Genomic DNA, 27,777 nt, shown 5'->3' on the forward strand with positions numbered 1-27,777 from the left:
AAGTGATCTTCTTTCATATTCTAAAATGATTCATACTGAAATGATATTTTCAATGCAACAGGAATACTATAGAATTTTAATCACTGCCTCATTAACTACCATCCATTGTCCACATACAAGTGCCTCTGTACTATCCTATATTGTCATACCAATAGATAGCCAGGGCTTCAATCCCCTTTTCTCAGGTTACAGATAACTGAAATCTTCTGAAATTAGAGTATCTTCTTTGGCTAACAAAAGGTACTGAAATAAGTCATGAGGGGTGTCACTCCTTCTGCACAATTAGTTGGTGGGGTGCTGTGTTGAAGAAGGGTTGATTTCTTCAGATTACAATTGAATGGAGATTCTTACTCCAATTGTGGCTAATAATCAGGTGAAAAATGACTGAATTTCCTCAGTGACCTTCATTTTGCTCCTCAGTGACCTTTACTTTGGTTCTCTCCTAGTTCTAACTTTTAGGACAGAGGGTTCTCTTTTTTTCTTGGGCAAATTCACTAAACTCTCATGGTGCTCTGTGGGGCTGCCTCCACACTCCTTCACTTGGCATTTGTTCTCCAACTTCTTAGTAATCTGGGGTGACTCCCTCCATATTATTAACATTTTTATCAGGAGTTTTCTCATGCCTCAAAATCCATATTCTCTCAAATATGTCTTTTATAGGCTATAAAATCCAAGCAACAACAACAAAACCATGTTTACTTTTCTTTAAAACATTTAAATTGCTCGATACTCAAACCTTGGAGATATAAATATAGCATATACATATACATGTACATACAAATACTTGTATTTCTTACTCCTTCTGCAATAAAGAAAAGCAAGCAAAAAAAAAGTTAAGTTTCAGTAAAAAATAGTGTGGACAATCCTACCTATCCACAGTACAAGAAATCCCCCTTTTCTGGAGAAAAAGAAAAAAACTGGTAAACACTCAATAAATTCATTTTTCTTCTTTCTTTTCTTTTCCTTTCCTTTTCTTTCCTTTTGCTTCCTTCTTTCTCTCTCTCTCTCTTTCTCTCTCTCTCTCTTTCTTTTTTTCTTTCTCTCTTTCTCTTTTTGATAGAGTCTTGCTCTCTCACCCAGGCTGGAATGCAGTGGCACAATCTTGGCTCACTGCAGCCTCCACCTCCCAGGTTCAAGTGATTCTCATGTCTCAGCCTCCCAGGTAGCTGGGACTACAGGTGTGTACCACCACATCTGGCTAATTTTTGTATTTTTAGTAGAAACGAGGTTTCACCATGTTGGCCAGACTGGTCTCGAACTCCTGACCTCAGGTTATCCACCCACCTCAACCTCCCAAAGTGCTGGGATTGCAGGTGTGAGCCACCACGCCCTACAGCCATATAATCCTGTTGCTATTGGTATTACATTGGTTTTAGCAGTCTTCACCTACATGAATTGTGCATCCGTTTGCTTGTAGGCTATGGGGAAAAAATCCACTGTAGATACCAGGAAATTGGCACTTCCTTGTAGCAGTAGGGAATGACGAAAGGAGTAGCAACTTAACAGAGTTCGGCTAGAGGAGAAATTTCAGATTGATTTGCTCGACGCCTAAATCCTCTCCCAAATTAAATAATTTCCTGTTTTTATTACCTTCTCCTACTGTTAAATAATGTTTTCCTCAATGTCAACCTCCACCCACACTGGACAGACTGGGAGTTTGCTCTTCAATTATTTTTCTTATTGAATATGAATGTATAAGCATACATGGAGAAAGAAACACAACGACAGTGTGTTCTATATTTTGTTTTGTTTGATTTTGTTTTGCATTTTTGTTTTGTTTGAATTTGTTTCGCAATAGATTTTATCTAGGCCTCATTCACACAAACTCATCTACAGCATGGAAATGGAACAAAATATAATTTAGGCAAAAGGCCATAAATTTACCTAAGATTTTGTATGATTTATTGGTGTATTTTAAATTAGTGAAGAAAGTGATTATCCAGTTATTTCATAACAAGTGTTATGACAATGGCTAAATAATTTTGAGAACAAATATTTTTAAGTCCGTATTGAAAAAAGCCTTAAGAAAAAAACTAAACTTCAAATATTTAAAGTTATCAGACATAAAAAATGAAAACAAGTTGATCTCCTAGAAGTAGAGAGTAGAATAGTGGTTTCCAGAGGCTGTGTGGGGAGAATGGAAAGAGACTGGTCAGTGGGTGCAAAATTACAGTTAGATAGCAGGAATAAGTTCTAGTGTTCCACTACACAGTAGAGTGCCTATAGTTGACAATGTATTGTATATTTCAAAATAGCTATAAAAGAAAATTTTGAATGCCCTCACCAAAAAGAAATGATAAGTATTTGAGGTGATGAATATGCTAATGACCCTGATTTGATCATTACATAATGTAACTAATATGGAAACATCCCACTGTACCACACAAACATACACACTTATGTGTCAATTAAAACTGAAAGAACACATATTAAAAAGTGCCAGAAAAATACATAGCTAGATATATATTCACTTAATTTATTGAAGGCTTATTTGTGTTTTCTTAAGTTGCCGCCATTATGCTTTGTGACAGACCTAGTGCTTTGAAACAACACTCGTTTACTATGTCATAGTTCTGTAGGTTAGGATTCCAGATGCAGTGCAGCTCAACTGGGTCCTCTGCTTAAATTCTCACAAGGCCAACATCAAGATGTTGGCAGTTTTGTGTTCCTCCCTGGAAGCTGTAAGAATGAATCCGCTTCTAAGCTCACACAGCTTGCTGGCCTTAGTCACTTCCTTTTGGAGGTAGGACACAGATCCATTTTCTTCATTTACTTGCTGGCTGTCATCTGGTATGGTCTTTGGTCCCCGAGGCTGCCTGCATTCCCTTTCATGCCTTCCATATGTCCTCCCACCGCAGGAATGGCAGGTTGCCTCCCTCTCACACTTTCAATCTCTCTGACTTCCGCCACATCCATCTAACCACAGCCAGAGAAAATTCTCTTCGTTTTAAGGATTCGTGTGATTACAGTGGGCCTACCCAGACAATCCTCCCATTTTAAGGTCCATAGTCTTCATTGCTTCTGCAAAGCCCCTTGTGCCATGGAAGGTAACACAGGTTCCAGGGATTAAGGCATGGACACCTTTAGGGGGTCGTGCTGCTTACCACAGAAGGCATTCTAATTAAGATACCAAAATGGAGCCCATTTTGTGTTTCATTACATAAAGCTTTGCATCTTCTGTTCCTCCAAAACACAATAATAGCCAAAGCAAATGACCTTCTGTGAAAATCCATGTGCCACATACATGAGAAAGAGTTAATATCCTTAACTTCTAAGGAACTTTTATAAAGCAAACAAAGATAAACCGTATTTCCAATGGAGGCAAGGGAGAAACTTTTCATTTCTAGATTTATTTGACAATGTAATATGCCTAAGATTCAGATTTTGGGTAAGAATGGTTCAAGCTCATGTTCTTTTTATGTAAATGATTATCATTTTATTATGAAAAAAGTGTTATCTTGAATGTCTAATAAAAGAAAAAATAATTATATGAAACCATTTCTATTTTAAAAATTACATGTTTAATATTTCTGAATTGTTAAGGAATTGATGTTCATTATAGAAAATAAGACATAAAATACATTAGAAATAAGAATACAGATAATTAATCTATTAAGAAGAAATAGTCTTTTTATAATGTTCATACGAAAACACTTGAAATTGGGGATCATAGTGTAAGCAGTGTTGCTAACCTTCATTTTCAAGGTTGAACACTGTCATAGGTACAGTGTTTTATAAACATTTATTAAGTACCCACTATGTGTTAAGCTCTCTTTTAAGCACTTTGGATATATTAATATTAGTAAAGGGAGCAAAGATTTCTGCCTGTGAGGAGCTCACATTCTGTCATAATACAGAAAAAAAATTCTTGTGATATATTGCCGTGTGGAAAAAAAATAGATCCTACAATAGTATTTGCTGTATGATCCTAATTTGTAAATGTGTTTAAAAAATAGAAACAGTCACCATACAGTAAGTGATTGGCATAATGTGTTTAGCCAACTGGCTTGTATTTTTATTGACATTATATTTGATAAATCTTCTTAAATCATAAAACTTTCAGATATCGATTTGCTCCTAAATGTTTGCACTCTTTCTTTTAAGTAAGTTACATTCTTATACAAAAGAGTAAGAGTTGCTTACTCTTTTGAGTAAGAGGAATCATAATGAGAATCACAACGTATGAATAGTTTTGGCAATACCTATCCAAAGCCCTCAGATGACCTGTAGAAATAATGACCCAGCATCTTCTCCCACAAGCCCCGTGTACATGTGCCTATTTCCGTTGCTCATAAACACTACTCCAAACATCTACTAATGACAACAATTACAACTACGTGTGTTTACCATATGTTGTTGTTCAAATTTTAACATCTCTAAAATTAGGATGCATACCCAATGGAATAATTTAACTGTTTTTTCTTTTGTAAAGCGCTATGAAATAATGGGTTGTCTTATAATCCATGGCATTTTAGATTTTTAAAAATTCAGTAACACATAAATCCTATTGCTATATTTGTGAATATTAATCGTAATTACTGCAAAAGTTATCTAATGCTGTTAAACATTTTGGAATATCACTGGAACACAGTGTACTGATTGTTGCCATAGATTGCTGATTAACTTCCTAAGAAAAATCCTATTTTCCATGGTCTTACTGAGGAATCAGAAACACCGGCGACCTGTCTTAATTGCTACAAATCAGTATTACTTGTTCTATATTTTAAAGAGATATGTAAGGAGAAAGAGAGAACATGTCACAACAGTTAACAAGAACCTTTTCAAAAGGAAAGACATTTTATTAAATAAATGAAAAAAAATAGCTGCAACCAAGAACATCTAAATTTTCTATGTAGGAAATGTATAAAATCCTTAAGAGGATTTTACTGATTTTGTCTGCTGTAGGCTACTATATGCTATGTTTTACTATCAAATATTTAAAAATACATACCAAATAAACTACTGTTGTATTGGTTTTCACTATTACACAATTTTCACCATTTCATACATTTAGAAACAAATATTTCTCCAGTTAATTGCCTAGAACTAAGAAAGTTGAAATGGCATGAATTGCTTCAAATTATTAATAAGCATATGGAAGTGGTCAACTTGCTTGTAAATAAATACAAAAAAATTAAAATTCAATAAAAATTTTGCCACAAAACTAAAAACACTGTATTTGAATATAATATTACAAATTCTAATATTAAAATGTTCTAAGTCACAGTTTCTCCAAATGGAGTTACAAAGAGTTTGAACCCAACTATAAGAAATAACTCATAAAATGCTTTCAAAATGCATAGAAAAGCTCTGGCTCTTAATAATTCTTAATTATACTCAGCTAAAATGATGACATTGATGATTAAAATATTTAGAAAACATATTGATGCAGTTCCCCTAACATTTCATTTGTCTTTTCACTTTTTTCTCTAATTAACAATTCAAGGACTGGTAGTAGAAGTAATATAATTGCCAACCTTTATAAACATGGATATTAAAAAATATTAGTTTCAGAGTTATTCCTAATTATTTCTGTGCAACTTTAAGAAATATATTCCTGGGTTTTCTATCTTTCACTAATCAGATAAACTTGATCATCAAAGTCTGAGTAATCAAAAACTACCGTATTATAGAAAATCGCCTCCCAAAGTATAAAATTTGGATTGGCACATGAAGTGGCTATGACTTTCATTACCCTTTGCCTAAGTTGATTGGCTGTTCTCCCAGAGGGATGTCCTCAATTTTTCATCTGAGCAATTTGAATGACCAATCTAAATGTGCATACTGTCAAAATAGAAAATGCAACCCAGTAGAAGCAAACATTGCCATGAATAAAGGAACTGAATGAACTGAAATCAGCAGGCCATTTATGAAGACGCTTTATTTTTTCTCCCTTCTGTCTTCCAATTCTGCTCTATGGGTTAGTCCTTATCGCTGCCTATGGTTAAAATCCTTGCAGGTCCCATAGCTTCACTGGGACTATTTTTTTCTGTTATTGATACATGATAGTTTACATATTTAGGGGTACAGATGAATGTTTGTTACATATTTGGAATGTGTTATGATCAAGTCAGGATATTTGAGATATCCGTGATCTTGAGTATTATTTCTATGTGTTGGTATAATTTCAAGTCCTCTTTTCTATTACTTTGAAGTATACAAAATACTGTTGCTAGATACAGTCACTTTAGTCTGCTAACCAACATTAAAACGTATTTCTTCTAACTATGTGTTTGTACCTATTAATCAACCTCTCTTTATCCTCCCATTCCAACCACCAACCCATCCCAGTCCCTACTATTTACCATTCTATTCTCTATGAGATCTATCTGTTTAGCTCCCACGTATGAGTAAGAACATGCAGTATTTGTCTTCCTGTGACTAGATTATTTCAACTTAATGACCTCCAGTTCCATCCAGATCCCCAGAGCAGCAGCATCAACATCACCTGGGAACTTGGTTTAGAAATGCTAATTTTGGATCCCACTCCCCAGTGAGAGAATTAGTGAGAACCCCAGCCTTTCTGATGTACTCTGAAGTTTGAGAAGCGCTGTAATATCTCATACTTAGATAGAAGGAAGCAAACTGGTCTTTTTTGGGCTGCCATTGGGAATCAGTTACCATAGTGGGCACTTTAATTAAATTACCTATTAATAGTTCTAACAGCATATAAATCTGTGTCATTAGCAAGCCCCTCTCCTATCTAGATCTATGCCCATGGGCAAGTAATTTCATTGTTCTGTGCCTAAGTTGATTTGTCTATAAAATAAATATAATAGAAGCACCTACCACTTAGAGTTGTTAGGAGGATTTCATAGATTAGTGTATTAAAAACCCTAAAACACATGTAATGTGTACATGCGTTTGCTTATATCATTACTATTATCTCTTATATATTAGTATTAACAATTATAATTATTATTTAGGCCTCTGTAAGTTAAGTAACTTGCTGGATATAATACAACTAAAATAGTAGAAGCCTGAAGTTGATTCCGGCTTTATTTTCCTCTAAAATAATTTTTTTTGTCTCCCCTCTTTACAACAATTATATTCACATAACACATTTTGTTACCTATATACACATACATTTCCTCCTCTCATATTTTTCAACATTGCTATGATAGACTGGCTTCCTTAATTCAACATCACAGGAGAGAGTGATGACTTATGCTCTCCAGTATCTGAAATGACACTTAGGAACATAGATGTTCAATAAATGCTTGCTAATTGATGAAGAATAAGATCATGACCAATTACTTCTTCAAACACTGATAAAATGGAATAAATGTGATATACTAATAAAATCAGAGATTGTAGAAATCATGTTAAAGTGATGTATCTCTTTTTTTCCCCTCTATTTTTGACAGTCATATCTCAGAGTGGCCTAGGTCTGTACACAGGACTAAAAATTTAGATATTCTCTGACTATATCCCTTTCCATTTATCAATGTCCAACCTATTTAGCATAAACGGTAGAGAAACATGTGAGTATTTATGGGTTTTTCTATTTTAAAAGTGGTATTTAATTTACTCAACTAAAGATGTTTCACCTCATAGAATTGTAGGAAATAATGTTGTGCCTTGACATTAACTAAATTATCCTGAACGTAATTTGTATAGGTTTCATACTGAGCAACTGACAACTTAGAAGAAGCAATAATGTTCAATTAAAATATTTTTATTACTAAAAAATGCCTGATACATAAAACTCAACTCATAAGAATTATAATCTTACTGCATGCTTATGATTACATAATCATTCCCATTATGCCAATTATACTAGATTTGTTTGTATTAGTAAGTATTCATTAAACCAATATACTCTCAAACATCATACTCTTCTTTGGTTATAGAAGGATGAGACAATCGGATCTCAAGGACCAAATAATGAGGTCTACAACAAAACTACTGGCTGAGTTGAGGGATGGCCCTGTGATTGGAAGGGGAAAAAGAAATATGAGAGATGAGACACTGAATATACAAATGGTTAACAGCCAGAACATATGTGACAAAACTCTGACCTACCACCTCCACAGGAAGTAGCCCAGGAAACCAAACCACAACCTCTGCAATTGGCTCCGAACGGCCAGGACGTTGGGGACATTTTCAGGTCACTGACTACCAAGTTCCTTAATTTTTATCCACTGCTTCCAACTCAGAACTAACCAGAGGAAGCCAAATATATCTCCCAAAGCAATCACATAGGTTGCTCTACTTCTAGTTAGCCTGCTTCCAGTTTCTCCATGTTAATTTATCTCCAATCAGAACACACCTCAAGCCTTCCCTTTTTCTTCAGTGTTAGGTTTTCCTGCTCCCCTACCTACCTTTGAGTCTCTGGCAAATGCAAATGATGCATGGCTGACTCCCTTGCTATAGCCAACTGCAAATAAATAGTACCTACTTATTCACATCTGGATGGTCTTTCTTCATTTTCATGAAGCCAGCAGAAGTAGAATTGTTGGGCTTGAAAAATGATTGGATAAAGGGATGAAAAGAAAGGGAAGAATCAGTAATGACTAGCCTTTTAGGTTTGTGTGAATGACAAGTTAGAAATGTCACTAATAGAAAGAAAAATCCAAGGAGCAAAGTGGGTTTTAGCAGGAAGAGGATAAATTTTGTTTGGACATTTTGAATTCAAAGTAATTGTGCAATATGTAGGTAGAAATATCTAGCAAGAAGTTTGGAAAGTAGCACCTAAACCAGAAATACATTCAGGTCTAGAAATACTAATTTGGAAATTTAAGATGTAAATTGAAGATGAAACTTGTAAAGATGAAGATTTCAACCAAGTATCTAAGTACAAGTTCATATAGGAATAAGTAGAAAGAGGACAGGATCAGAAAATATATTCATACCTTGATTGTTGCATTCACTCAAACATCCCTGAGCACAGCTTTGACCCTAGGCATTGTGTCTGCCACTGAGATAAACATGCTGTAAAACTGGGAAGTTTTACATTCAAAGTACTGAGAAGAAGAGAAAATAAAGGCAAAAACAATAAGATGTAATCATGAGAACATAAAAACATAATGAAACAAAAATGATAACAATCCAAAACTAGAAGGCAGTTTGTAATTCCTGGAAAAAGAGAATTTCATGAAGGAAGAAGTGGTTAACTTCTGTGTGCTGTAAATTTTCCAGGGTGATGATGACTTTAAAAGGAACATGGAATTTGATGTCTTGGCATCCTTGTGGATGTTCAATAAAAGGCATCATTAGAATTTTTTGGGTGAAAAAAAATGTTGCAAATCATAAGAAGTGTAGAGCAACCACACAAGAAGAAAATAAAAGAAAGCTTGAAGACTCAGGATGGTCAAGTACAAAGTTCTCCAGGAGAGATAAGCCTTGACATTACAGGTTGAAAATAAAGATAATGGGGAGAATGAGAAATTTGTTGTCATTAGAAAAAGCATAAAGGGTGCATGGTAATTCAGGACTGAAAAGAGGGGATGAAAGCAAAACTGGGAGGAGGAGAGAGATCCTTTCTTGGAAATAAAGTAATAGAAGATGAATGGATGAGGATGCACATGGATTTTTGAAGTGTAGAATAACAAAGTTGAAGTTGTTCTCATGGATAACTTTGATCCGCTTAATATGTGAACAAGTCATGTCATAGCAGGAGAGAGAAGCAGGTACAAAATGAGAGGGAGTTGGAGATATTTTACTTTAGTGGCTACAGCATTAGGAATATAATGGTTAGATAATTGTAGAGAAAGAATAGTGATGGTGAAACATAAGCAACATAGAGGTCTAGTTGTGTGGTAGCATAGCAAATAATAACAATAATAGTAATGGTAGTGAAAAAAATGTTTTGGATGTAGTAGCTTTCTTTTCCAAAAATTAAAAGGTTGATAGGGTTTATGAAGCATCATCTAAATGAGATCGGGTAGATTTGAGTGAGGGGAGATTAAGGGGAGACAGAGGTTGCAGGGCACTTCATATATATATAAACTATTTCTGAGATAAAGAAACCGTGGCTTAGAACGCTTTACTTAGCTTGCTAGTATTACTAAAATGAAGCTTCTGATACATGTTTTTGAGATGGGGCCTGAGATTCTGTATTTCTAACGAGGCAGAACTATCAGAATCTGTATTTCAACAAAAATCCAGGTGATTTTTATGTGCATTTGAGTTTGAGAGGTACCACTGTATACTTAGCTTCTGCCTCTGAGTTGCCAATTGGCAAAAAAGTATGGTAAGGATGAAGGAAGAAGAGAATACAGGATACTTTCAGGGCTTGATTAAAGTAGCCAACCATGGCGAGTAAGATAGAAAGGGACAAGTGGCACCCAAATGCTGCTGTATATTTTCAGAATAGGGAGTGATAAGGATCCGCTAGTCATAATGGCAACTGTAAGACTGAGTCTCCAAGCTTATCTGAGCTTTAGTGCAGCAGCTGAAGTAAAATGAAAATGAATGTTGCCATAGTTACCATGAATTTACATAAAGGCTGTACCGATCTTGTGAACTTTCACATGGACTTACAGATTTTTCAATATTACTATCTCCGGAAATGAAAGGATCATTATATTATGCTGCGAGTTACAATTTATAATTTTAATTTCTTCTTAAATGCATAGTTATCTATAACAAGGCAACTTTATGATGAGCATTATTATTTCTCCAGGTTTTACCAATTAGTGTGGCTCATTGTCAACTAAGGAAAATTATGACAATGTAATTCATGAAAAAGAGTTCAGAGGACGTTTTTGGAATGCACCCATTTATAGATTGAGGTTATTGTTGTCAATCTTTTCAACACAGCATCATACATTTTAATAAGATTTTAGTGTTTTGAATAATTTAGAGAGCCATTTTTCTGAGTAGTAATGCCGAAGCGTCAAAATATTAAACATATGGATGTATAAATTTTCAGTTAAGAGACATAAATTCCCACTTACTAAATGAGTTGTTTAATGTTATTTTATATATCATTGATACCCAAAATATTTGTAATCATTTTCATTGTATACCTTTTGAATGAGTATGAAACTCTGTTTAGAGGTTTTGACATTTTGCATTTTGTAAGCATAATTTAGGAACAGACATTCATTCAGTTAGGAGGATATCAAAGGCACTACAACCAACAGGCTAAAATACAAATTCCAGCCTATAATATTTATTGGCAACACTTTCCGTAGATTTTTTTTAATCACGTATTTTGTCATGTAGTAACAAGTAAACTTTCAAATGACTTTCAATTGTATAATGAAATTCCAACAAACGCTCTGGGAGATTAATGGTTTTTCTTGGTGTTAATTCATGAATAGCCTTTATCTTCTTTCCAGTAGGTTTTAGACAATGGAAGACAGAGATTATAGTTTTTTCTTATTTTATTCATCCTAATATATATTAACACGTTAATGCATTATAGCAGGTTCAGAAATTCAGACAAATTTGAGCCTCCAGAAGAATATACCACACAAATATCTTTGTAAAATATAAAATGCATTTAAACTATTTAAGAGATAAACTAATAGAGTAATGTAAGGAACTTTTAAAAATAACAGCTTTACTGAGATATAATTTCATCATCCCCTAAGTAATTCTTTACCCATTAGCAGTTATTCCCCATTCCTCCCACCCTTTATTCTCTGATAAACTTTAATCTGCCTTCTGTTTCCATAGAATTTATTTATCTCTCAAATTCAAGAAATAATTCATCCAAGTCTGAGATAACATGCCACGCTGTCATTTGATCTGGATTCCTCCTATTTTAATTGCTCTACTTGGGAGTCTGATAAACAAAGAGGTTGGGGTGGCCTCTTATGATACAAAATGACTGCTGGAGCTCCAGGCATTAATTCTGCATTCTAACCAGAAATTTTAATTAGGGATGGAGGGACAAAGATGAACATGCCTCTTAACATTCACTGACACTGTTTAGACTTTGCTTACCCAACGCCTACATGTGTGATTTTGCCAGAACTTAATCTTATGGCATTGAGACTAAGGATTGTTGTCTTATTCCAAGTGGTCATGAACCTAGCAAAAAATAAGTAAAGTAAGATGAATGTTGAGGGATAACTAAAAGTTTCTGCCATAGTGTTAAACCCACTCAGACTTACATAAAACCTCTTAAGCTAGATTTTGGAATTATAGAATGCAATTGTAGAATAGAATATAGAATTCTATATGTAGAATTCTATAATGTAGAATAGAATATATATAATTGCAATATAATGCAATTATAGAATGGAGATTATAGAATGCAATTGTACAATGTCTAGTAGCTTTTGAAGTGGCAATAAAATATACAGTTATTAAACATTAGTAACCAGAATATCAAATCTATTATGGTTTTTGTCTTGTCACTTTAACTTCACATTATAGTATAGTAGTGGCTGGTAAATAATTCTTTAGTAAATATTTGTGGAATAAATGTATAAATTACTTAACAAGCATTATATACCATTGTATTCAATAGACTTACATACATTATTCATAGAATAGTTTGCTAGTCTCACCACTTGCCAGTCATTCCAACTTTTCCAGGGTTTAAGATCTTTTTTGTAAGAAATAAGTTAGGCATTGATTAAGACATTGAGAAGATTTTGATAAGGTAAACTCTAACACCTAAACACACGGTATTTTTTTTTCCCAAGGGTCTATCCAGTTATTATTTCTTTATGCAGTACTTAGATGGTCATTGATTATTTATCGAAAGTTTATAATGTGCAAGGTTTTGCTGAAACAGTCTACATTTTTTCCCAAATATGTTGCCTACAATTATAATAGGAATTGTGTTTCTGAGATGATAAGCTTCACAGTCTTGAAAGATAAGAGTTCAAAGTTGTTATTTTTTAAAGCATTTATTTGCATTTTTCTAAATGGATAGAAGGTTATCTGGTTTTGCAAGAAAGTGTTTCTGATAACCTATGCCAAAATCATTCTTATATTACCTACAATTTACATATTTTGTAACAATATTGTGTATTCTAAAATTTATTGGCAGAAAACTCTAGAATTTGGCATGTCTGATAAATAATGCATAGGTTCAATTTAGCATTTAATGAGCTAGGTACTGTGGGGCTGTCACTAACTAAAATTAATTATAATTTATTAGAGTTGTAAGACTAGAAGCTTTCTAATCTATTTACTATTCTTATAGATCTATAAAAAATTGAGAATATAGTTATGTATCTGCTTTATGAAGATACAATTTTAGGTTTCTTTCTAAATTGAGTAAAATGCAAGCCCCCTATTTCTTTCACATGTCCTCCCCTTTAAAAGAATCTGATCAACACAGTGAACACACAACCCACAGAATGGAAGATAATATTTGACAACTACACATCTGACAGGGACAGTTTATCCAGAATTTACAATGAACTCAAACAACTTATCAACAACAACAAAACAAATCCCATTAAAAAGTAGGCTAAGGGCTGGGCACGGTGGCTCATGCCTGTAATCCCAGCACTTTGGGAGGCTGAAGCGGGTGGATCACACGAGGTCAGGAGTTCGAGACCAGCCTGGCCAACGTGCTGAAAGTCCATCTCTTCTAAAAATACAAAAATTAGGCAGGCGTGGTGGTAGGATCCTGTAATCCCAGCTATTCAGGAGGCTGAGGCAGGAGATTTGCTTGAATCATGGAGGCGGAGGTTACAGTGAGCTGAGATCACTCCACTGCACTCCTGTCTGGGTGACAGAGCAAGCCTCTGTCTCAAAAAGAAAAAAAAAAAAAAAAAGGCTAAGGACATGAATAGACACCATTCAAAAGAAAACATACAAATGGCCAACAAGCGCATCAAAAACGCTCATCATTACTAATCATCAGAAAATGATTAAAGTTAAAACTACAATGTCATGTCATCTTACATCAATCAGAATGGCTATTAACAAAAAGACAAAAAAGTATTGGCAAGAACACAAAGAAAAGGGAAGACTTACACACTGTTGGTGGGAATGTAAATTAGGACAACCTCTATGGAAAACAGTATGGAGATTTCTCAAAGAACTAAGAATAGAACCACCCTTTGATCCAGCAATCCCACTACTTGATATATACCTGAAGGAAAAGAAATCATTGTACCAAAAAGAAACCTGTACTCATATGTTTATTGCAGTTCTATTCACAATAGCAAAGTTACAAAATAATCTGTCTATCAACAAATGATTGAATAAAGAAAATGTAATACAGGCAGATATACACACACAATAGTATGGAACACTATTCGGCCATAAAAAAGATGAAACATGTCTTTGCAGCAATATGGATGGAACTGGAGGTCATTATCTTAAGTGAAACAACCCAGACACAGAAGGAAAAATACTGCATATTCTCTCTTATAAGTGGTAGCTAAATAATGTGTTCATATGGACTTAGAGCTTGGGTTGATAGACAATGGGAACTCAGAGGGTAAGGGAGTGGGAGGGAGATGAATGATGACAAATTACTTAATGGGTACAATGGACGTTATTCTGGTAATGGACATACTAAAAGCCCTGACTTCACCACTATGTGATATATACATATAACCAAATTTCACTTATACCCCACAAATTTATACAAACAATCTGTATGTCTAAGCTACATCTAACTGAAGGGTAGGAGAGTTTGTGCTTAAAACTCAACTGTAGCTGAACATACAGGGAGGGGAACAACACTTACTGGGGCCTGTTAGAAAAGGTGTGGAGGTGGCAGGGGAGGATTAGGGAAAAGAGATCATGCATGCTGGGCTTAATACCTAGGTGATGATTTGATAGGTGCAGTAAACCACCATGGCACACGTTTACCTATGTAACAAGCCTACACATCCTGTACGTGTACCCCAGATCTTAAAAAATAAAATAATTATTTTAAAAACTCAACTATATTACTTACTAGCTCTCTGTCCTTGGATATATTTGTTTACCTTTCTAGTCAGTGTTCTTATTTATACAACATAAATGCTCATAATACCTGACAGGATTGCTATGGAGATTAAATGAGATGAACTTAAAGACTTTGACACACTTCTTGGCACTTAGTATGTGTTCAATAAATGTTAACTGTAGTTATTAATGAGGACCAGCCCACTAAGATGATATTAGACTCATAATAAATGTATAATTACTTGACTCCTAAAACTGAAAAGAATAAATGAATATATGTGCATTGAAATAGCACTTGTAAGAATACTGTACAATGATCAACTACTATCATATAGAGATGTAATGACTAAGAGCATAGGGTCTGAAGCAAGACTCCCTGGATTAAAAATGTGTATGATAAAGAACAATATACTTATAGCTCAGTTTTATCTATAAAGTAAAAATATAATTATCAGAATTAAATGAATTAATACATAAAAATACTGAGACCAGGATCTTACATACATTATATGTTTGGTAAATGTTATCTGCTCATATTATCCTATCCTGGTATGTGACTTAACTGGGATTCTGAATTTAATTAACTTCAGGTTCAATTTTGACTTTACAACATATTGATAGTAAGATTTTTTTGTAGTTGATTCAGGCAATTGTTAGCTTTCAGTCTCTTCTGTGAAAATGTGGAAAATAATCTCTAATACATGAAACTTTTCTGAGCATCAATTGAGGATACATGAGATAAAATGTAGAAATCCTATTACAGTACTATTTATTGCTGATTAAATATTATTTTCCTAAACCCAACAAACTGCCTTTAAAATTATTCCCAATCATTTTGAAGTATTTATAATTATTTAAAATTATTATTGAAAATGATTTTCTAGTTTTTAGGTTTCCAAATAATTTTTATTCAATTTCCTCTCCCTCCCCCAAATTTTTGGACTCCCTGCAAAATTAAGTCAAGAGGAAGTAATGCACTCTAATTCTTTTTAATGAGGAAGAAATCACCATCTAAGATGCCAATTTCATGAATTTCTCCAAACACATCATAGATCCAATAAATCCATTCATTAAAGGCATTTATCTACAGAAATACGAAAATAATACTAAAAAATTAAACTTGGATGTATAACTTTTCAAGATTTCTCTAGTAATTTGACAGTCATTCAAACACAACTCTGAAGAATGTCTTATTCAGCATGGTAAGTTTAGGATACCAGAATTATAAAATTATCAATAATTTCTTTTGTGGTTTTCTACTTGGCTTAACCTCAGTGCTTTCTGAATGGTTGTTCCTCAAATAACTAGTACAAATGAGAGAAGTATATCCGATCCTCTTTTTTTTTTTTTTTTTGAGATGGAGTCTTACTCTGTCACCAAGGCTGGAGTGCAGTAGTACAATCTCGACTCACTGCAACTTCTGCCTCCTGGGTTCAAGCTATTCTCTGGCCTCAGCCTCCCAAGTACCTGGGACTACAGGTGTGCACTACCATACCCAGCTAATTTTTGTATGTTTAGAAGAGAAGGGGTTTCACCATGTTGGACAGGCTGGTCTTGAACTCCTGACCTCAGGTGATCTACCCGCCTCAGCCTTCCAAAGTGCTGGGATTATAGGCGTGAGCCACCGTGCCTGTCCTGATCCAATTCATTTAGCTAGAATTTTATGTGAAATAAAATTTCTTAAAATTTATCAAGGATAAAACTCTAACCTAGTGTCAATGTATCTGACAGTTTAATAACTGGTCCTTCATCATAAATATCTCCTCTGAAAATAGTTATTTATGCACATCATGTTAAAATAAACTCTTTCCTTTTTATTTATTTTTATTTATTTATTTTTTGAGACAAGGTCTTACTTTGTCCCCCAGGCTGGATGCAGTGGCACAATCTCGGCTCACTGCAGCCTGAATTTCCAGGGTTCAAGCGATCCTTCTTTCTAAGCCCCCAAGTGGCTGGGAGTACAAGCACACGCCCTCACCCCTGGATAATTTTTGTATTTTTTTGTAGAGATGGGATTTCTCCATGTTGCCCAGGCTGGTCTCAAACTCCTAGGCTCAAGCAATCTGCTTGCCTCAGCCTCCCAAAGTGCTGGGGTTACAGACATGAGCCACCATGCCCAGCCAATGCTTTCCTTTTAAAATGTATCTTTGCCTGAGTCAAGCTCCACAAATCATTGAAAATGGTAAATTAAAGTTGGAATAAACTGTATTTATGCTTTGACCTTCTTGTATGCCTAAAATTACCTCTCTGATTTCGATTTGTCCTTGGAAGACCAACTAGTCAAATACTTTGAATATCATTTCTGGAATCCCTGAACTTAAATATGAGCCATGGCTTACAATCTACATACCCAAAATATCTGATCAGTGTAACAACGTCGGTAACACAAACAAGGATGTCTTTTGGATTTATTGTTAATATCGAAATATTCACTTTCAAATGTAGATAAACATTCTAGATAGAACAAAAGGACATAAATCTCTTTATGTGCTTTTTATGTTGAAATTCCATCATTCTGTTAAAAGTGTCAATTTGATATTGCAAATATGCAACACAGTGCCTGCAGGAGTAATCTAGCATCTGATCGTGCTAAAATAAATTATTGTTTCTGCACTATAATGTTAAAACCTTAAAGCTTGACTTTAAACTTTTAGTAATAAAACAGTAATAACAATTAAAACTTTTAATTTGTGTATCCAAGAAGTTTATTCTACAATGGTAATATTTAGCTTCAGTCAAATGTTAATTCTAATACTCAACCTTCTAACATTTAACCAAAATTTAATTTGCTGCACCTCTAGATAAAAAGGGAGGGCAAGAAAGAAGGTCACTCTAATTCATTGATTGACTTTTTAAAGTACGAGCATTTCAAATCACACTAGATTCTTTTGAGAGGATTCTCCTTTCACAAATGTCAATAAGGAATAGATCTCCTGAAATCATCTCTATCCTTGCTCCTGGAGGGTCAATGAAAGCAGAAAGTGATACTGAACGAATGAGCCCGGGAGGTCTACTAGAAGAATTGTAATGTACTCCTTTGCACCTCTGTGATAGTGATATTTTGTTTTCCTCTAACATTTCATCAAAAAGAGAAACATTTTATATCACCTCTCAAGTGGTTCATTTTACTGTCAGATTCACTTTCACATATGATCATCCCTCCTAAGAATGAAGTACTATTCCTTCATGAAATAAATGAAGTTATATAAACTATTTTCTTCAATTATGGTAGAAACTAGTTGAAACAGTTTAATACATAAATTGAGAAAAACACATTCTCCCAAAACAGTACCAACAATTAAAGAATTGACATAAAAGACTCAATCTATTATAACTTTTCTATTTTAAATTATATAGCAATTAGCTAGAGGTTACACAGTAGAGCACCTACTTGTAGACCTGCCAGTCATTCATGAATTTTCTAAAGAGTTTGCAAGTACTACTAATTTCTTCATTGAGGGCAGAGGTTAAATATTTAGTTTTCTTTTCTTGTTCATATATAATAGCATCTATCAAGCATTAAACAAACTTAATGGTGAATAATGTGTGTTGATTAGGTTACCACTGCATCAGAATGAGAAAACTTTTACAAAGGGCTCAGTAACTATTTTTTTTCTTTTTCTTTTTCTTTTTTTTTTTTTTTTTTTTTTTTTTTTTTTTTTTTTTTTTTTGAGACAGTCTTGCTCTGTCACCCAGGCTGGAGTGCAGTGGCATGATCTTGGCTCACTGCAACCTCCATCTCCCGGGTTCCAGTGATTCTCCTGCCTCGGCCTCCCGAGTAGCTGGGACTACATGCGTGCACCACCACAGGTGGCTAATTTTTGTATTTTTTAGTACAGACAGGGTTTCACCATATTGGCCAGGCTGGTCTTGAACTCCTGACCTTGTGATCTGCCCACCTCGGCCTCCCAAAGTGCTGGGATTACAGGCATGAGCCACCGCACCTGGCCTCAGTAACTATTATATAAAGTCACACACAATGGTAACTAACTGGTGTATTTTAAAGACAATTTAAAGACAATAATAATAACTAGCATAATTATTAAATCAAATATCTTAAATAATTTAGGATGTACAGTGAACGATGGAGGACTGTACGGCCTTTAAAATTATACATACTTTATAGAATATATCATGGAGAGTTATTTATTAGTGATTAAAATGGATAAAGCAAAGATAAACAGTAGGATTATGGTATGATAGCCACATCTGTATGTGTACATGTTTGCACATGTATATATCGGGATGTATGTTATATCTGACATTGTTAAGTTAATGTAACAGAGAAGGTTATCTAACAAAATACATTAAGCTTGCAAATGTATCCATCACCTGTAGTCTTACAAGAAGCAAGTGGACAATAATTGCTTGTTTGTCATCACTGCATTAAAGAGCCCAAATCACAATACTTTGATGTAAGATGAGTAACTGGTAATGCTATTTCAGACAAATACTGTAGTCAAAAATGTTTGTCAAGTGATATGTACAATAATTACTCATATAATAACATTTCTCATATTGAATTACTAACCTCTTAAGGTTCTTTAATTTAAATTGAATGCTAGTACTAATAAAGAATGTTTTGGTTGTACTTTTCTAGGTCTCAGGGTGGTGAACTTTTTCTTTGAATTCCTAACCTGTGAGCTTACGGTAAGATTATAATTAATTTACCTAATTTTAGAGCTATTTTCGTTACCCCTTTTTGATCATGTCCAGTTTTTTTAAAGTAAAGGAAATTCAAGTAAGTCATCTGATATTTAACCATAAATGTTGAAGAAATTATGTGATATTTTCTATCAAAATGTTTATGTTCTTGGATAGATTATAGTAATACAGTTATTTGATATAATCTTTGATAGATTTCTATGTAAATTTTAAGGCATGGCCCATAAAGGTAAAGACTGATACCACTGAAAACTGTTCTTTGAACATGAATAACAATTTTATCCATTAAATTTTTCATAATGAAGTCTATTTGATGGCAATGAGTTATTGAAAGTAAAACTTGTTTTATCATTTGTCAAGATGTATCAAAATTGGGTCTCTCCATGAAGCTTGATGTTAGAGCTCCAGGAATTTGAGAGTAAAGTATGTAACTATGGAAATAAGATGGTAATAAATAACAAGTGACTTCTAAGGCAATTTTTAAGGCTTTAATTATTCACTAACTTCTTTGGTTATATGTATTCAATAAGGTTTGTCAAAAATGTGAATCTGGATTATATTAATAATTGACTACAGAATATACATAAATATGAGTTTATTTGTGTTTTGAAACTGATGAAATTAATTTTCACTAAGCCAACTTTCAGAGTTTATCTGTTGCTTATTAGTAAACATAATAAAGATTTACCTTATAATAAATATATAAAATCCAGATAATGTGGGCATTTGTATCATACATTTTATACTTGGGGGAAGTGACATCCTCGGAAGCACAAAGGCAGTTGATTAAAACTCCTATTTGGGCATATAGCATTATTGCACTGTATCTTGAAAAAGATGTTTTTAAATGATTGTAGATAACAACCATCTCTAGGAACTATAAGGCATACCTTTTCATTACTTTTTAAAGAAACACTCAACATAACATAGGATTATTTAAAACAAGTATCATATAGGAGGAAAGTGAAATTCCTCTGCCCTACCAGGAGGACTTTGCTGATAATGGGAGAAATTTGGAGAAATTATTTAGATACACTTTGAGTAATAATTTTATCCCCAAGTACTTATTTTTAAGTTTTAAATTATATTTCACAAATATACCTGAATGAACTTTTTAAATAAATTATTTCAATTTATAATAAGAAACAAAAATATTCTAAAAAATTACTATTATCTCCAGTGTTTTAATTATCTTATATACATAGAGAAAATTACTTATATCTTAAGTGCACAGTTTCAGTGAATTGTTACAAAATGAATTACACCCATATAACCAATACTAACATAAGTTTTTTTTAAAAAAAAAGAACATTAGAGTACTTTCAAGTCCTGTTATACTCTTTCTAGTCACTAAACCTATAGAGCATAAGCAATATCTTCAGTTCTAGAAGTATACAGAGCATAAGCAATATCTTTGCTTCTAGAATATAGAAAAAGGAGCTCCTTTTTCTATATTCTATAAATGAAATCATACAGTAGGTACTGCTTTGTTTCTTTTGCTCAACATTATGTTTGTAAAATTGTGTGCAGTGGTAAATTGCTCATTTTCATTGCTGTGTAGTAATCAACTGTGTGAATAGACCAAATTATTAACCCTTTCTAATATTGATAGGCACTTAAGTAGCTTCCAGACTTTGACTTTATCAATAGTGTTGATTTGGATATCAGGAACATGTGTTTTTTGGGAACATATGTATGTGTTTTATTGTGTACATAGGATATGCACATGTTCTGCTTCAGTACGTATTGACAATTCACCAAGTGTTTATCAGTTTTAGGAGCAGGATATAAGAGTTCATTTGCTCCCTATAGTCACTGACACCGGGGTTTTTCATCCTAACTTCAGCAGTTTGGGTGTGTGAATAGGGGTATTATAATTGGAATATCTTGAATATTAATGCTATTAAACATTTGTTTTTGCTGTTATTTCTCATGTGGTTACACTATTTGTTGAAATGTCCTAAAACGTTTGCCTTTTTTTCTTACTGGATTATCTGTCCTTTATTATTGAGTTATGTTTATACATACATAATATACATATTATTGGGTTATGTTTATACATACATACATATATACATACATATGTGTGATATATATACACACACATACATATATACACACACATATATATACACATATATATATATATATGCCATTGTATATATCCAATAGAGGATTTAAAACTACCATACATACATATACACACACATATATATATACATATATACATACATATATGCACATATATATATACACACACATATATATATTTGTGCCATTGTATATATCCAATAGAGGATTTAAAACGACCAATTAATAAATCAGCATTATTTCTTTCTTAAAATTCAGAATCAATTCTGCAAATGTGTAGTTGCCACAGATTACATTGTCCTTTTATGTATGGTTTTTGAATTGCATGTGTTTTTCCTCATGAAGTAATAATCCTGGTTTAAATATATTCTTAGACTAACATTCTTACATTCTTAAATGCATTCTCAAAACTAACCATAGCCAATTATGAAAGTGTCAATTATGGGTTTGAAAATCAGTCATGATAGAAGTAATTTCACAACATAGTTTGAGAAACACCAAAAATAATGGCTTTATTTTTCCTTCTGGAGAGCTAGTTGTGAAATATTTACCAGAGCACCACTGAATATTTGCACTTTATATTCAACCCTCTGGTGGATTTTCTCATTACTCTCTGGATGATATATTTTGATGAACAGAAGTTCTTAATTTTGATTTATTTCTGTTTATTAGGGTTTTTTCATTTTCCTTCTATGATCAAAGTTTTTTATGTCCGATTTAAGATATTTTTGCCTTATCTGTTGTTACTAAGATATTATGGTTTCTCTAAATGCTTTACTGTTTAAACTTTTACAGTTAATGAACTCCAGGTGTTACATTGTTCTATGTTTATTACCTTGTGCATTTAAGATAAATAGATTTGCATTAGAATTGTAATTGCTCTGTATATGTTTTAATGTTTTATTATAAAATTCATACATAAATATTAATACATTGATATGTAGTTATTTAATAATTTAATGTATCTATTAAAATAAACAATATGTAGTATTTTGTTAAGTCAATATATATATATTTATGAATTGCCCATTATAAGTTTCATGCAACAATTAGTTATGTGGCCACAATTTTGAAATGAAAATTCAGCACTATAACAAAATTATTTTACTTTAAGCCTAAATGAATTATGATAATTTATTTCCATAAGATATTATTAAGGGAACCAAAAGCATGCAGTATGAATGTTCTATAGGATCATTAAAATTTCAGAATATTAGGCTAACCTTTAAGCATTTAAATGTAATCATTGTTAAAATATATTTATTGCTTCTAAAATATTATGTCTAATAAGTTATATAAGCATATAACAGCCACAATAAATACAGCCTTAAGTATTAACTACAGAATACTATTATATGCACTTCATTAAGATTTTATTTAATACTTGTCTTGTGAGATATATATAGAGAGAGAAAAGAGAGAGAGACATATATATCTTTTTTTGTTTGTTTTAAATTTTTTGCCAAAAACACAACTTGTTTTGTGCCTGATACTGTTTTGTGACAGTATAAAAATAAGGATTGTTTATTTTTTTAAATTTTGTATCAGTTATGCAAACATACATGTGTTTGCCACAGGTTGCAGTATACATGTTTTTAGAATTGCATGTGTTTTTCCTCATGAAGTAACAATTTAAATACATTCTTAGAATGTTTGTTTTTCATCTCTGGGTCCTTAGTCTAAGCCATGTCATGATTTAAGAGTAACTCATGATGTAACACAATGGAAGTAGAACAGCAAAGTAGATAATATCTTATTTTAGTAATTAGCTAATGTGTTTCAATTCTTCATAATATTGAAACAATGTAATGAAGAAATGTTGGGGTTTATAGATTAAAATCCTTGAAACTAAAGATGGAATTGTATTAATCCATATATTTGGATATTTGAAGAGCTTGGGATTTGTTTCAGAAGATTTTGGTTACTTGTGTTTTTCTTTCTGCTTTCTTGCCTGTTTTAGGTAACCAAACATGATGAAATATTGAGTACAATAATCAAAAGCTAATTAGATGTTTTTCACTTTTTCTAAATTACCAATCTCTGTGTCATAATGAAAGCAGTGAGAACAAAGGTAAAACACAAAAAGCTGTCTTGGAGATTGGTTCTAAGACTTTAAGTAGCACTAATACTTCTTATCCTCCACTAGCCATTCCAAATAGATAAATAATGAGCTTATCTGAGAAATACAGCATAAGTTATAGAAATAAATATTTCAGGATTTATTTCATGTGTCCCTGAATGTAAGTGATAGTTAAAGGGAAAAATCCAGTTAAGAAACACAAACCACATGTAGAGGTAATTGATGCCAGTTAAATTAGCTTAGTTTATTTTCACAGTGGTGACAGGGCTTGGGGAAAAATGAAGTTAAAAGACATACAAGTAACATCCTGCATGAAGAAAAATAGTGGAAACTGAAGAATTACTGTGAATTATTTGGACCCAAAATTTAAATACTGAATTATGCAATAGAAGTCTAATCTGAAGTCACAAACACTCTTTGAAGTCCAAATAATAATAATAATAATAATAATACAATTAGAAAGACATGGGTAAAAAGTTTTGGTAACATAAATGAAGTTTGAATTTGAGATCACTGCATGCACAAATACTCTCTGGGAATTTTTGCTTCCGATTCAATAATGAATTGATTACACAGAATTCTTAAAGTGCAGTTTTGTGGGGGTTTTTTTTCCCCTAAAAAATATATGGGAAAAATGGAGTTCTACTTCTGATGGGCACTTTCAACTGATATTTCTGAAAAACTAGTTCAGTGATATTTACTTGTTACAAAATGCCTCGCCTAAATCCTTTAGTCTGAATACATATGGATTATCACCTCTTCACACCTTTGGATAGACTGTTCCTATCTGGCTAGCTCACACATAATTCTGATTAAATAAATTATCCATCTGTGAATCCCCTAGGCTTAACTTTTAATACTTACTCCATATGATTTCCACACTATATCTAGCCTTCCCCTGTTCCCGACATGTCAGGAACAAGTAATTTAGTTTCTAAGACTTTCCTATTTGTCTAAAGGCAAACTTTATCAACCTCTATAAAAATGTGTATGTTATCTTGCTCCCTCTTTGATATACTATGGATATCTGGGAAAATCGAGATTAGACTTTTGTCGATTTGACTTGTTGATAACAAAGTATTAGGGGAAAAAAGAGCTTTAGAACATATTTAAGCTTACTAAAGCCTTTCAATGGCATATATTTAATTCTGGTAGCAATAAAATGGATGGGATTTTATTGTAAAGCTGAGGAATTCAGCTTCTAATATGTCAGCTTTACATGACAGATTATTAATAAACTGCCACTGTTATCGCATGATACAAATCTTTGGTGACTGCCTTTTTTTAAACTTGAAACTCAAATGTATATTTTAAAGTAAGCTTTACTTTGTGGCTCAGTTCTTTTCTTTAAATACCTTTTTTTCCCCTCTGCTCTGTAGAAATTATTGTGCCATTTAATTAATGGTTTTAATTTCATTACACTTATAACATTCACAAATTACTAGCGTATCATCTGTGTTCAGATACATGCGCAGATAGTTAGAGGATTATTACTCGCTGTAGATGATGACAATGACAGAGTAAGAATTAAGAAAGTGAATTGACTTTAAACTCGGTATAATGGCCATTACCTAGCAAAATGAGAAAGTGGGCATAGTCCATTTTCTCAACTGACTTTCCCCAGTGTCTTTGCCTTTTTCTCTCTTTTGTTCACAACTCCTTATTGTAGATATGCATTTTCTACTGCCTACACATTATTTTATTCAACAAAATCCACTAAGCATCTGTATGTACTAGGCATTGGGCTAGTATTGGGAGTCAACTAACAGGGACCCACAGGAAATTTATAGTCCTGGAGAGCTTGTAGGGTCTACAGTCATCCTACAGCTACGAAAGGGTCTTCATCTGTGAAGTCCTCTATACTACGTGTATATCCTTATCACCCCATCAAAACTTTAGTTACCCATCAGTGGAAAATTAAGAGCTACCTCCCATTAAGTTATAATTAGTAGATGAAGGGACATAGCATCTGATTATGGTTAGAAAAAATGTGTAAACATGTCATAGAGGAAAACATGTAGGAAAACCTATAAATCCACACATGTATGACTCAGTGAGTTGTAAGTAGCATATATTTTCTCACTGTCATAGTTGGATGGTTAATATCAAAACTGTTCACTAGTTGGGCAAAGCTGGAAATAAGAGTTCATATTTTCAGTCAGGTATTATTCAGTATTTATTACATGTCACATACTCTTCTGGATGGTTTTATTTGTATAATGATCTTTTAAGAAATCTGAAACGTATTAAAGATGAGAAGGCAGAATATTTGTGGAACTTAGGAAGCCTGATTCTGCTTATAATTAATTGTTTGACCTCACACCCCAGTCATTTATTTTCTCAAGTCTTCCGTATGTTCAAATAAAAAACAAGAAGGATATGCACTATGAATTTTGAATCCTTTCAAGCTTTAAATTTAATTATTCTAATTATATCAGTTGATAAGCTTTGAGCCACAAATAACAGGAAACTAACTTGCTTAGGCTTTAACAAAGGCTTCTTATTATACAAATGAGAAGTTAAGCAGTTGTAGAATTTCATGGATGACTCACTGACACAATCAGGGACCTATGTTCTTTGTTCTCAATGTCCTATCTTAGGTTTGTCCTTGGCCAGAATCCCTCAATATTGAAAGATGTCTGCCATAATTATAGGTTATTTATCTAGACAGAAGATACCCAGTAGAAAAAAAAAGGGATTTTGCCTTCTTTTTATGCCTTTAAAGATTAAGATTTTATGACAATGCCCACTCTTCTGCCTATTGCCAGCAAATACCTTTTCACATCTCTTCTATCAAATGTGTCATATGCCCCAGCCTATAAGGATCATTTACTATTGGCTTAGACCAATTGTGTTTACCCTCTGCATTTAAAAATGTGTTCTGCTTCCATGGAAGCTCAAGGCTGCACAGAGAAGCATGGGGGGATAAAAAATTCAAGTTCCCTTAAGAAGCAGAAAAGGAGAAATGGTTCTTTGCCGGGCAACCAGTGCTATCTGTTATAGTTATTATGCTTTGTTGGTGTACTACATCCTTCTTGAATTAATACTTTTATTTTCCCTGAGGCAATAATAGATAAAATGAGTTTACTTTAGAATGAAGTCCCCAGGGATAACCACATCAAATTAAACAGGTGATTGCTTAGGAAGTAGGCAGTTGTTATTGTTTACATCCACATCTCTTCTCAAAATTCTTCAGTGACTTCTCATCTTCAAGAGAATAATTTCTGTATAAAAATGTACAGAATGGGGTTTCTCCCTCAGTTTTGCCGCTCTGTTACCATCCATGAGACCGGCATACCTATGTTCCTTGCTCTCAATCCGGTGCCTTCACCCGTCCTTTTCTCTCAATAACACAACAATCCCACCCCTAGCAGAACCTCCCACCCCCAATCAATCATCTCTGCATTTTTCCTTTGACCAAGACCCACTCACACACATTTGACTGACAGAAAAGGTACTGCTATTCCTTCATTCCTTCAAATTTCAGCTCAAATGCCACACTCCTTATGCAGTATTTCATGAATCTTCAGGTGACCTATGTGCTCTTTCATTTTCCCATTGACCTTCAACCATATTTCCATTAGACTGATTATTTTATGTTTTTTTGTATCTACTTGGTGACCCCTCTCTGCAATGGACTTTCCACACTTTAAGGGTAAAGTTGGTGCCCTTGCTGCCTTTGTATTTGACTCTGTAATCGCTGTCATAAGTCAAGGTTTACTGTGTGTTTGCTAGAGTATGTGCCTGGGCAACAAAATAGTGTTAGTGTCAGTGTACATAAGCAGAGCGAATGTTCAGAGCATTTCTTTCATTTTTCCATGAGAAGAAAGTAAGATAGACCGAAGAAATGCTTTTCAATATTTTCCACAAATGTCAAAAGGTTTTACTGCCCCAAAACTTTACTGACAAAGGATGATCTATGAAATATAATTAGTTATGACTCCACTACGAGTGTAAGCGTTTCTTATAATCTGGTGTTTAATCTTTGTAAATCGTGCTAATCTTATATTTTATAGTGTTTAGCCTTTTTAAATTATGTTAAATACATAGTCTATGTCATCAAACATCCAGGTTTTATTTAGCATATAAGAATGTTTATGTATTATTGTGTAAAACTGATTCTC

The 27,777-nt window shown here is 33.4% G+C and overlaps 1 protein-coding gene across 30 annotated transcripts in view; it reads left to right on the forward strand.

The window, feature by feature from the left end:
- The window catches only part of PTPRD (protein tyrosine phosphatase receptor type D), a 2,309,169-nt gene that overhangs the window by 1,012,489 nt on the left and 1,268,903 nt on the right, over positions 1-27,777 (forward strand). For all 30 annotated transcript variants that reach the window (XM_054519906.2, XM_054519907.2, XM_054519902.2 and 27 more), the window contains exon 7: positions 19,418-19,467. The gene's annotated coding sequence lies outside the window, so the exon portion shown is untranslated. The remainder of the gene's footprint in view (positions 1-19,417; positions 19,468-27,777) is intronic.

This window comes from Pongo abelii, chromosome 13 (assembly GCF_028885655.2).
Source record: "Pongo abelii isolate AG06213 chromosome 13, NHGRI_mPonAbe1-v2.0_pri, whole genome shotgun sequence".
Lineage (NCBI taxonomy): Eukaryota > Metazoa > Chordata > Mammalia > Primates > Hominidae > Pongo > Pongo abelii.